A 9,171-nucleotide genomic window follows, 5' to 3' on the forward strand; every position below is an offset into this window, starting at 1 on the left:
AAATCATAGACGTCAGGTGGCCCAGGCCTGTACAATTAGATCTTTCACAAAGGAATCATAACTTAGTGTGTGAATTTCACAACACGCACGGCCACATGATTGAGGATTGCCACCAGCTCCGAGAAGAAGTATCCAGACTACTCAATAAAGGTCACCTCCGAGAATTCTTAAGCGACCGGGCCAAAAATCAGCTCTGGGAAATAGAGGCGGCCAAGAAGAACGAAACGAATGAGCCGCAACATGTCATCCACATGATCTTGGTAGGCATCGATGCCCCACAGGAACCTATGATGAGAAGGACAAAAATATCCATCAACAGAGAAAAGCAAACTCGGGGCTACGTACCTGAGGATGCCTTCACATTCAGCGATGAGGACATCGAGACCTTGTCTCAACCTCACAACGACACATTGGTAATCTCCTTCCTTGTAAATTCATTTCAAATTAAACGTGTACTTGTGGATCCAAGTAGCTCAGCCAATATTATCAGATCGAGGGTGGTAGAGCAGCTCGGACTGCTTGACCAAATCATACCCGCCTCTCGAGTCCTCAACAGATTCAATATGGCGAGCGAAACAACGAAAGGAGAAATCACCCTCCCAGTCAACATGGTTAGCACAACCCAAAATGCTAAATTCTATGTCATCTAGGGAGACATGAGGTACAACGCCTTGCTCGGAAGGCCGTGGATACACTGCATGATAGCGGTGCCATCCACCCTCCATCAAATGATGAAATTCCCGACAAAGGATGGGATCAAAACCGTCTACGAGGAACAGCATGCTACGAGAGAAATGTTCGCGGTGCATGATGTGGCCCCGACATCGGTACCTCCACCTTCGAAGGAGCCGGAGGATAAACAAATAGTGAAATAGCAATAACAAGCCACACTCTCGACTACTCCCGACTAAACAAAGCAGGGGACCGTACCACGTCCTTATCACAAGCGACTGAAACACATCAGGGCTTGAAACACCGCTGGCACAATCTACACTAAAGTATGACCGCCTCCCGATTCTTTCAATTTTGCTCTACGTAAACCTGAGTGCAGGTACCCAATCAAAACGGCCGAAGCACTTCTCGAACGCCTTAGGTTTCGAATGCATGCATTGCGCTCTTTTCCTTCTCCCGGGTTTTTATCCCAACAAGGGTTTTAACAGCAAGGTTTTTGACAAGGCAACACCTATATGCTACCTAAGGAAAACTCAACGAGTATTAAAGGCTTCTTTTGCAATCAACCTCGAATACTGGAGGGGGGGCATCCCCCCGGAAGATCACCTTCGCGGAGAAGCTAAGATATGCTGAACAGGGTTTTGATAGAAAATACAATGTACCGGGCCAGACGGTCGAACGAACCGTGCCCGCATAGAATAATCGAACCCTCAACAACAAAGACATGTATGCTCAAGCAATCGAAGAATAATGTGAAGAAGCATTTTGCATTTCAAAGAAGCTCGGTACTTTTGCAAAAATGGCTCCTCTATCAAAAACGTCCCGAACCCTCGGGGACTGCCTAAATGACCTCCGGGTCGGAGCTCCAAACACATAAGCCCTCAATGAGGCAACGTCGAAATCACAAAATGGCTCCAAAGCCAAAAATGCCCCGTACACTTGGGGACTGGCGTCGAAAAATCAAAGCCACATGACCTCCGGGTCGGAGACTCCGGAATCGTAAGCCCTCAAACGAGGCAGCACCAAGTTTGCAAGTAATGGCTCTCGAGCCGAGAAATCCTCGTTAACTCGGGGACTGCCGCCAAATCACCATCTCCATCGCAATGGCTCCCGAGCCGAAAAATCCTCGATAACTCGGGGACTTTCGCCAATCGCCACCTATCTAAAACCCGAGGCCATAAGACGCCGAGCGGGCAGACTCGGTCTCGTAAGACCTACACAAGGCAACAACAGTATCTGTGAGATCTCAAGAAAGGCATGAACCATACTTGTACCAAGTATCTAAAAACTGTAAGACCTCAAAGGCATGAAAATTTTGTAAGACCTTACTAAAGGCATAAACCTTATCTCAAAGTTAAGGCTATATATCGAACTTGTAAGACCCCTAAAAGGAATACCCTCGATATAGACGCCGAAACTACTTTATCCGGGATCAAAAATGGCTCCGGCCAAGCACAAATGACTACGTTCATAAGGCTGTACCAACCAAACTAACGCGACTCGGGGATGCCCGACCGTCGCTACAAAATCACAGGCCTTCAATTACTTCGAATTTACTTTGAAAAGAACCAATAAAACAGGCACCCTCGACATAGGCAAAAGAGCTTCGATCATGTCAGCTCCAAATCACAGGCTTCGAGATACTCAGCCTCTGAGCCAAACCTCCCGAGGTGCTCGATCATCGCAACGTAACGACTCGTAATCGAGGTGTTTATCGAACCGTCGAAGAGTCAGGCAAAAAATATTTCAAAAAGTCCTTAACGAGGGAAAACCAAAGCCTAATAAAAGGTCGCATCAACCCAACGCATAAGAGCCTCTGTCACCGGCCCACATAAAAGGTCGCTTCGACCCAAGGCGTAAGAGCAATTGTCGCCAGCCCGCACAAATACGAAAACTTGTGGGTCGAATGAGCTCGAGTCGTAACCCGACTCGAAGACTAAACCCAAAACAGTTAACTAAAAATGCTCAAGAACAAAAGCGTAAGAGCTCAAACGCCAGCTTACACTAAAAGGTCGCTTCGACCCATGGCGTAAGAGCCATTGTCGCCAGCCCGCATAAATACAAAAATTTGAGGGTCGAATGAGCTCGAGTTGAAACCCGACTCGGAGACTGAACCCGAAACAGTTGACCAAAATATGCGTAAAAACAAAAGCATAAGAGCTCAATCGCCAGCTTATACTAAAGGCTCGCATCGGCCAAGTACATAAAAGCCTACGGGCCAGCCTAATGAGCGTCAGGGCCATATCGCGAATCTAAGGATTCCTACCGACTCAAAGAACCAGTTCACCTGGCCAAATCTGAGACAGAAAGAGATACAGAAGAAGTAAAGCCGCAAGGTTTTCTTTTATACACATATACGAAAAAACACAAGCTCCATTTACAACATACTTTGAAAATACTGTGTGCAGAATTAGAAAAAGGAAATTTACGTTCCCCTTGCGTACTACAGCCCGTCAGCCTCATCCTCGCTATCCTCGGCCTCGGATAGAAGTAACCTAGCACCTCGCTCGTCCGCCCTCGCCAGTTTCACCTCTCCCGAGAGGTCAAAGCCCTTAGCATGGATCTCCTCGAGGGTTTCCCTTCGAGACTTACACCGAGCATATTCCTTGCTCCTGCCCTCTCGATCGTAAATCCTTCTCAGCTCAGCTTGAGCATCGGCAGCGTCCTTCAAATAGACCGCCACTTTCTGGTCGGCGTTAGTTCGGCTCATTACAGCTTCAGCTCGAGCGTCCACAACCTCGGCCTTTATGTTCAAAAGCTCACTCTCGAGCTTCGTAATCATTTCTGTTCCAACCAAGTTATTATCACGAGCTAAGAGAAGTTGAACCTCAAAGGCAGAGGCTTTACCCAGAGCAACCTTTTCTGCCGAAGCCTGAGCGTTCGCCTGAGCCATTAACTCGTCATACTCATGCTTCACTCGGCTAACTTCTTTCTGAAGGTGCTCCAGGTCTTTCATCTTTTTCTGCAACTGAAGTAAATGAAACATCAGCCTCAGGAGCTAGAAGAAAGAACACACGCTCGCTCGGAACAAAAACTACTTGCTCCTTCAAATAGCTCTCATAATTCAAGCTCCGACTCGCCTCATACTGTAAGCGTGCCAGCTCGATTTCCCTTTCATCACAAAGGAGCCTGAGGATTTCTCCTTATCCATAAATTCCTGCAGCCTGGCCTCGCGGCGATGCAGCTCGGACTTAAGCTTTTCGAAAGCCTGCAAAGAAAAACTCAATAAAGAAGGGAGGGCACGACACTCGAAGGGCCTGTGCCAAAACTCACCACATAGTGAAGCCGCTTGGCTTCTTCGGAGGCCGAGCGCACATCTGCTAGCCTGGCTCCCTCAGCTCCGAAAGAATCGACCCCGGTCGGGGCATGGGCGCTCGGCACATATGATCCCGGATTTCGAGTATCCCTCGAAGTACCTCAGACGGTAAAAGAGGGCGACATCGGAGGAGAGACCCCCTTGACAACACCAGAAATCACGGGCGTGGCTGGCTCAGTCAATATTTCCACTCCGGGCCCCCGGTCCAGGTTCGCTTTGCTTTGAGCACCGTCGCCCTGCAGAGGTATCTCTTACTTATTGTCATCATTCTTTAGCCCAGAAGCTAGCAACCCTTCTTCCTCTCCAAAGGGGCACGGCCTCGCCTCAGAAGGCTTCCCGATGCCTACAATAAGAGAGTTAGCATGCAGAAGGAAAAGGCGTCCTTCAGAGAAAAAAGAGTGTGAGAGCGATTCGCACAGCACATACCGTGATGTTTTGCCTCCAATCGGCCCCTAGACAAAGCTCACCACTTACGCTCGTCGCGGGTCTAGTGGGCCACCAACTCCCGAGCCCAATTTGGCAGATCAGGGACCTTGCACGGCATCCACGAAATCGCTGCAGAAATGGAAATGAAAGCGCATTTACGAAACACTCCTTCGCCGTAATTAAGAAGCTACGAAGGCACGAGTGTACCACTTACGTGTATAATTCCATTCCCCATGGAATGGCGTAAACTCCACGGGGATGATATCAATAGTCCGCACTCGGACAAATCGACTCATCCACTCCCGATCTCCATCTTCTTCATCACTAATGACGAGAGGCGTGGCCGACCGGCAACGTAAGGTTATCAGACCCCGATGGTTAAAAGGTCGGTACAACCTGATAAGGTGACTGAGCGTGAATTCAAGCCCCACCTTCTGCGCAGGGAACCTCATCATCAATACTATCTGCCAAAATGACGGATGAATCTGCACCAAGGTTACCCGTTATTTCCGACAGAAATCAAGCACGACCCTATCAGGGGGACCTAGCGTGAAGGTCTACGTATATACGTTCAAAAACCCCTCAGCATGGTCCATAACGCTCTCTCCTGGGGAAAGTACACGCAATGCTACCTTTCCCCCCATCCACAATCCTTCCTCACCAACTCAAGGTGCTCCTCTTCTATTAAAGAAATGAACTTCGAGGCATAATCCTAATAACCTCGAACGTTGGGAGTCACTTCTGGCGGGAGATTCCCTCCCAAAGCAAAGCGCCCAGAGGCAGAGCTCTTTTCTCCTTGCCGAGCAGATTCGGGAATAGCATCCATGGCTATAATAAAATGAAAGCTTTGAGTTAAAGAAAAATTGGCGCAAGAAAGGAGAACTCTGTGAAAGAGGGTAACTACTCAGAATAGCGGAATCTCCAAAGGGGCAAAGACAAACCTATATACAGGAAAAGCGGCGACAACTCACCTGCCTCGGGGGGCGATTAAAAATATCAGCTAAAGCTTCTGTCGCTTTGGGAAGATACGCCGGCGGAGTCGACTCGGCCATTTCGTGACCATATCCTACACTCGACGTCGCCATACGACGCTCCAAGTTTGAAAACCTCGCGTCGACCAAGTCCCGAGGTGGTACCCGACCTCGAGGACCTCCATCAGAAAGAAGTTAGGCTCCAAGAAGCCATTGGCATCAGTACAAGTCGCGAGGTGGTACCCGACCTCGAGGACCTCCATCACAAACAAGTTAGGCTCCAAGAAGCCATTGGCATCAGTGCAAGTCTCGAGGTGGTACCTGACCTCGAGGACCTCCATCAAAAAGAAATTAGGCTCCAAGAAGCCATTTGGAATCATTGCAAGTCCCGAGGTGGTACCCGACTTCGAGGACCTCCACAAAAGGAATATCATCACAAGACTCAGGATGGTATTCAACCTCGAAGGCTCCTTTCAAGAAGAAAGTAAGTGCTAAAACTCTATTCATATGGGTTTAGCCTTAAAATACCATCTAAGTTCGGGTAAGCCCCCAACCGAGATCTATTTGCGATGCTTTAGAGCCATCTCCACTGAGTTCAAAGCAATCTTCCTGGAAGCCCGAGCTAGAGCGAACCTCCCGCTCGGGGACTGCTCCCGAGAGCCTAAAGACTATCCTTATTCTCAGACTTCCAGAAGTGTTCCCCATTCGAGGCCTACCGTGGGGTCTAAAGGGCTTAGTCCCGTGCCAAAAATTCGGAGTCCCTGCTCTCATTCAACTCGAAGCCAAGGACCCCGACGGCCCGAGTTCATCAATCCACTCCAGGCCGGTCCAAGGAATGGCAAAAGTTTCTATTGGGAACTGTGTTAATCAATCAAGAGCCAGAGAAATACTTACGCCCGGGCTCGGTATCCATACCAGTCAGTAGAATCACACGTTCAGATTCTTCACAAAAGCAGAGAAAGGGAAATAATGCATAAATCAGAGACAAATTGGAGAAACATCTTTTCCATTAATAAACAATGGTTACAAAGCCCACGAGGGGTCCTTACATATGATTACAAAAGCCCACGAAGGGTCCTTACACAGAAACAAAGAAGAAAAAAGGTCTACATATATAATCAAAGCCCAGAGCCTAGCCTATTCTCCGGGGAGCATCCTCGGCGGCTGTATGTTCGAGAATTGCCTCCTCGACGGTCTCATCTCGGTCTTCCAAAGTAGCATCTTCAAGGGAGAAAATGAAGAAGAGGAAAGTGACGCGAAAGAAGTAGGGAGGAATGAAGAACTGGCTGGATGAAAAATCTGGCTAGAACGAATTTCGCCAGCGCCGCTATTGTGAAGCCACTTCCTGAGACTCTACGCCGGTGCAGGATGCAACAGTTAGTAGATAGTACCGCCTCACTTCACGGAAAACCAAAGGAGTAAGGCGTCGCACCCGGTAGTCGGGGGAGGTGAGCAGCGGTGTATTATCCGAACATCCTCCTGAGCAGCGGTGTATAGTCCAAGCATTTTCCCGAGTCGGGAGGAATCGACTCCCCCCCTCCTACCTCGTTGCCTCGAGACAACGACGACAGCAGTAACAACAACGACAAGACAGTATAATTTCGCTCGGCAAAGGAAACCCTAGGAAAAAGGCCATGGCGCAGCTGATGAGAATGCCGCCATATAACCTTAAAGCCATGGGCCTCAAACATGGAGGATAACAATGGATGAGGATGGTGCGAAGAAAGGGATGGAAAGATGTTGGAAGATGCTTGAATAAAAAGCTGGCTCCAAGAGGCTCCCATTTATAGAAAGGGCGACAACGTAACCGACGTCGCCATTTTATATCTTCGAAAGACATATCGACAGGCACAATCAGTACATCCTTGGGAGCTGGACCAGCGACGACATTATTGCTTTGAAGAACAAGAATCGACAGAGTAGTGAATGACTCTAAAAAGATGAACCGACGGGACTCCTCAGTTGCCACTAAGGCTTATGCCATAAGTATGACATCATCAATGTAACATTATCGCGGGAAATTCAGAAAGATGGTTATAAAGGTCGTTTCTTATTGTTCTACTCTAAGAAACGCAGGGACTATCTGTATACAGTAAAATCGGAGGGTCCAATTTTCCATCGTTACGACGTATCGAAGGCTCAAAACCACGGTCGAGTTTCACCCCTCGAGGACCATCGACGCTCGACCTCGAAGCAGTACTGACCGACAGTTACGGGGAGAAAGTGGGGAGTTCCCAAGGCGTAAAGCTAGAGCCAACAAAGTCTGTCAGGCTAGTCTGATCCCGCATCATGGCAGTAACTAGCTGTCCCATCTCCATATCTTTGTAATTAATACATTTGTACTACGTTGAGATTTACCCTACTATATAAAGGGGATCCTTGCCATTTTGTAAACATCTGGTGACTCCATACTAAATATACTAGAACATCATCTCTGCTCTCTAACACTTTCTCTTGGTGTCCTTATCTCATTTATTGCTAATATTTATCGTGTTCTATTCATTTTTCATCATTTATCACTTATTATTGGCCATAAAGAGCCGCCATTGATTTGTTTGTAACTGTTATTTCCCATCGACCACCCTCGATAGCTCCCATCCGAGCTTCGGACTCGACCCCATGGCCCTCAAATAGGCAAGCTCGAGACTCCAATCAATAGCGATTCGGTTTGATCAATGCTCCGACTATTAGTCATTCGGCCTGGTTATCTCCTTGCTCCCAAGCTCTAACAACGATTCTATGTCTTTCACATAGCATCAACTGCTTTACAACCGGCATAAAAATATTGTTTTTAGAATCCCATAATCAAATTTAGTTATTATTACCATTTTCACGGTAAATAGGCGGCAGTACGGAGCTCGTTTAGTTTCTGCTAAAAGAGATATAAAGAACATAACCGCATAGTGGGACAATCTCTACCTCTTATCTCAAATTTTCGATCACCAAAGTTCAAGAACATCGAAATGGCTTAAATCCAGATAAACTTTCACTAACGCAACTAATTCCAGTTCTATGCTGATGTGGAAAACATCCTCAATATTACCTTTGGAAGCTTTAGGCCAGTTACAAGGAACAAAGTAAGCTCTTTAGAAAAACAAACATTTCAAGCGTCATCCGCATCAAGCCCTATTGTCGGATCATCATCCTCAAAAGGAACAAGATCCTCTACAAGCGCGACTAAAAAAGGGAACGATGTCGCCGAAAGTATCAAAGAGCTTCTTACTCAACTTAGTTTATCTGAGTCCAAGAAACCTTTCATGCAAGCTGATGATGATGACTTGAGTTGTAACAGCTCGGCTGGTCGTTTTGAGAGTATTATCCCTGATCCCTTATTTACTACTTTCCCCGTACCTTTTTTGCAGATGTGACTTGCCGGGAGGTTTTGTTTGTGGTTTCATAGTGATTTGGGACACTTAGTCCCTAAAACGGAAGCTTAAGTTCTAGGATTTTGACCGTTATTGGAACTATGCGAAGAAGACTCTGGAATGGAGTTTTGTCAGTTCCGTTAGCTCCGTTCGGTTATTTTTGACTTAGGAGAGTGTCCATAATGTGAATTGGAGGTATGTAGCTGAATTAGGCTCGAAATGGCAAAAATTGAATTTTTGGGAAAGTTTGACCGAAAGTGGACTTTTTGATATCGGGGTCGGACTCCGATTTCGGAAGTTGGAGTAGATCTGTAATGTCAATTATGACTTGTGTGCAAAATTTGGGGTCAATTGGACATGATTTGATAGGTTTCGGCATCGGTTGTAGAAGTTTGAAGTTTCAAAGTTCATTAAGTTTGGA

Source organism: Nicotiana attenuata, unplaced genomic scaffold (assembly GCF_001879085.1).
Source record: "Nicotiana attenuata strain UT unplaced genomic scaffold, NIATTr2, whole genome shotgun sequence".
NCBI lineage: Eukaryota > Viridiplantae > Streptophyta > Magnoliopsida > Solanales > Solanaceae > Nicotiana > Nicotiana attenuata.